Source organism: Grammomys surdaster, unplaced genomic scaffold (assembly GCF_004785775.1).
Source record: "Grammomys surdaster isolate TR1022 unplaced genomic scaffold, NIH_TR_1.0 126076, whole genome shotgun sequence".
NCBI lineage: Eukaryota > Metazoa > Chordata > Mammalia > Rodentia > Muridae > Grammomys > Grammomys surdaster.
The window spans coordinates 3,417,948-3,421,566 of record NW_021620885.1 but is presented as its reverse complement, the minus strand read 5'-3'; positions in this window follow the sequence as shown (position 1 = coordinate 3,421,566).

Below are 3,619 nucleotides of genomic sequence, written 5' to 3'. Positions count from 1 at the left end.
TTCTTCTTCTTCTTCTTCTTCTTCTTCTTCTTCTTCTTCTTCTCCTTCTCCTTCTCCTTCTCCTTCTCCTTCTCCTTCTCCTTCTCCTCCTCCTCCTCCTCCTCCTCCTCCTCCTCCTCCTCCTCCTCCTCCTCCTTCTTCTTCTTCTCCTTCTTCTCTTCCTCCTCCTCCTCCTCTTCTTCCTCTTGCTCCTCCTCCTACTCCCCCCTTTTCCTACTCCTCTTCTTTTAATCCATTTTATCTGAACTACATGCTCTCCTATCAGTATGGAGAGCTTTGCATGGAAGTAAAGGAAAACCTAGCAAACAACCACTGCAGACAGACGAAATTGGAGTCCTGACTCTCCCACTGCTGTTTCCCTCCCAGTAGGGAGATCTTTTGTCCCATAAATTCTTGACTACAAATATTCCTTTCCTGCCTTTCAGCATAAAGATTCTTACCACTGAAAAGGAGCATTTGAATGGTATGAGCTTGTAGAAGAAATTACCTGCACTTGTTTAGAATTCTTCCAAGCCACTACTGACAGCGTTTATGCTTGATAATGAGTTGCTTTTCCAGCCTAACGGCAAACAGGTGCTGGGAAATGTTGAGAGCATCTGAGACTGTGCAGCAAGTTCCACTTCCCTTGAGGGTTTCTGCAGTGTAGAAACAAGTTACCACCAATGCAAGTACTAGAGTGGCTGGTGGCATACATCATTTTGTTAAGAAATGTCCTTGTTAATGGGGAACACACTAGGTTCCCAAGCAGAGGATCAATTAAGAAAAGTTCTCTGTGGTCCAGTTCTGTGAAATTAGACTAAGTTCTTCCAACTATTGATTCTTGAGCTCATTTGTGGTAGCGTTTGTCATCTGCCTCGTGGTTTGTTGGCCCATCTCAAAGACTTTAGAGTCTTTCTTTAGTAAGTTGTTCCTCTGCTAACTGATATGGGCTAGCACCAGGGAGAAAGGATGCTTCCCACTATTTATTTTATATCCAGCCCTATTGAAAAGGCCTGTACCTTCAAGAAAATTAAGTGTGCTGTTTTATAGGATGCATCGTGTCAATTTAGATGTGACCTTTGAAACTCAGCACATATCTTCAGTGTGTTATATATTAAAATTCAAAGCCAGGTCTTCAATTCCAGCAGTATTAATTACTCCCTCTGTGCCTCCATTGTGCTTTCTCCACAACCCTCTTAGCCCATCATATCTGCTTAATAAAGTATTTTGCTTGCAAGAAACTATGTCTCACTCTGTCACTCAGGTATTAGGGACTTATTTTACAGGGGACCTATGCTGCTAACAGAGCCAGAATCTCATGAAATCTGTAGAGCAGAAGCCACACAGTGGCCTGGCGTCTATCCCAGTGCTGCACTGAGAGAGGGACTCTGAGTTTGAAGAACATGGTTCTAAGGAACTGAAGAGCTGAAGCAAGGCTTTGCCAGGAGAGAGGTCCTCATAATGACGACCTGTTCTGTTTTCTCTCATCCCTTGCTCTTACCACTCATTCTACTCCTGTTGACACACTAAAGGTCCTGGACAGCTACTCAGAGGAGAGACATTTCTCTCATTGTCAGAATACAGTCGAGGCTGCTGACTTTTGCTGTCCCTTGGCTTTATGTCAGGGGCTCATTCTCTATCCAGTCAGCTAGCCCACGGATGAAATGACTAGCACAGTCCCTCACTTCCAACAGCTTCATTATACTACTCCAAGCGGACTGGATGACAAACCCTTTAGCTCCTATGATGACTAGGAGCTGTGCCAGGGTGGAGCCAGGCTCCTGTTAAAATAGCTCCATGCAGACCCTGATGAAGCTAGGGGAAGGACTAAAGGAGCTGAAAGGGGTTATAACCCCATAGGAAGAACAGCAATATCAACCAACCAGACACCCCCCCCCCGGGGTCCCAGGGGCGAAATCACCTACCAAAGAATACACATGGAGGGACCCATGGCTCCAGCTGGACATGTAACAGAAGATGGCCTTGTCTGGCATCAATCAGAGGGGAGACCCTTGATCCTGTGGAGGCTTGATGCCCCAGTGTAAGGGAATGCTAGGGCATTGAGGAGGAGTGGGTGGATGGGGGAGCTCCCTCATAGAAGCAGGGGAAGGGGAATGGGATAGGGGGTTTGCAGAGGGAAAACCAGGAAGGGGGATAACATTTGAAATGTAAATAAATAAAATAACCAATAAAAAAATAGCCCCAGTGCTTAACATCAGTGGTAGAGTGTTGCAGGCGCTTTGTTACTTATGGGCCCCTTGTCTCCCTTTCCCCTGTGGGTAGCTTTGGGTGAAGTGATTTAAGTTTGCATGCACTTTAACAACATTTATTTGGTAATAGGAGGGTTCTGAGTTCTAAGATATTCATGGTAGGTTTCAATTCCCCATTCCCCTTTCTAGATTTTTCTTTTCATTAAAAACAAAACAAAAAACCTATAGCGTTATATAGCAAAGTCAGCAGTCCATTTTGATATGATATGAAAGGGAAGCTTCATTTTAAGATGAGAAACTGTCATGACCTGCGACCACCCGCTCTGATTTTCTCTAACGTTCTGGAATTGCATTCTGTGGTAGGATGGAATAAACCCTACAGCTTCCTTGGGAACAAAGTGTTTTGAAAACGGTGAAAGTGCTTTCTGGTGTTCAGAGAGATTCATGCTTGTTTTATATGGAAGGTTAGAATCCTCCTGTCAAGCTCTTCTCTCTAAACTATGTGCTTCTCAAGATCTGGAACCTGTGTCACAGATACTGGGAAGGAGAGAGGTAATGACAGGCATGGTTGGCATCCCCTGCCCCCCTCTCAGCAACCACAGGCACACTGCATAACTATGCTTCTGTTTCTTACATGTATTTTTCCAATGGAATAAGTTGCCCGCAAATAACTAGGGCACCAAGATTCTAGGACCACCACAGACATGATTCGAAAAGCACAGACTTGTAGCACCAAGTATAAAGTTGTGCTGAACAAAGACCTATCCCTGCATGATCTGCCAGACATCTCTTTCTGCCGTACATGACTGCCACGTACAAGATCAGAGCAGGGCAGGTTAGATAGAAGCCTAGAAAACACTGCAATGATTGAAACCTCAACATTTGCTTTTGTAAATTTCCCAGTAAAAGACGTGTATTAGCCAGATGTAGTAGCAGATCCCTTTAATCCCAGCACTTAGGAGGCAGAGGCAGGTGGAGCTCTGTGAATTAGATGCCGGGCTGGTCTACAGAGAGTGTTCCAGGACAGCCAGGGCTGCTTTATAGAGGAATCCTATCTCAAAAATAAATAAATAAACATTAAAAAAACAGAAATGAATGAATGAATAAATGAATGAATGAATGAAAAGAGACAAGAAGAAAAAGAGGAGAGGAGGAAAAGGAAAGAGAAGAGAAAGAAGGGGAGAGGGAGGAGAGGGTAAGGGAAGGGCAAAGCAGAGTAGAGTAATTCTTTCTGGCAAGTCTTTTCCTTTTTTTCTTTCCCTTTCTTTCTCTCTCTCTCTCTCTCTCTCTCTCTCTCTCTCTCTCTCTCTCCCTCCCTCCCTCCCTCCCTCCCTCCCTCCCTCCCTTTCCTTCCTTCCTTCCTTCCTTCCTTCCTTCCTTCCTTCCTTCCTTCCTCCCTCTCTCCCTCCCTCCCTCCCTCCCTCCCTCCC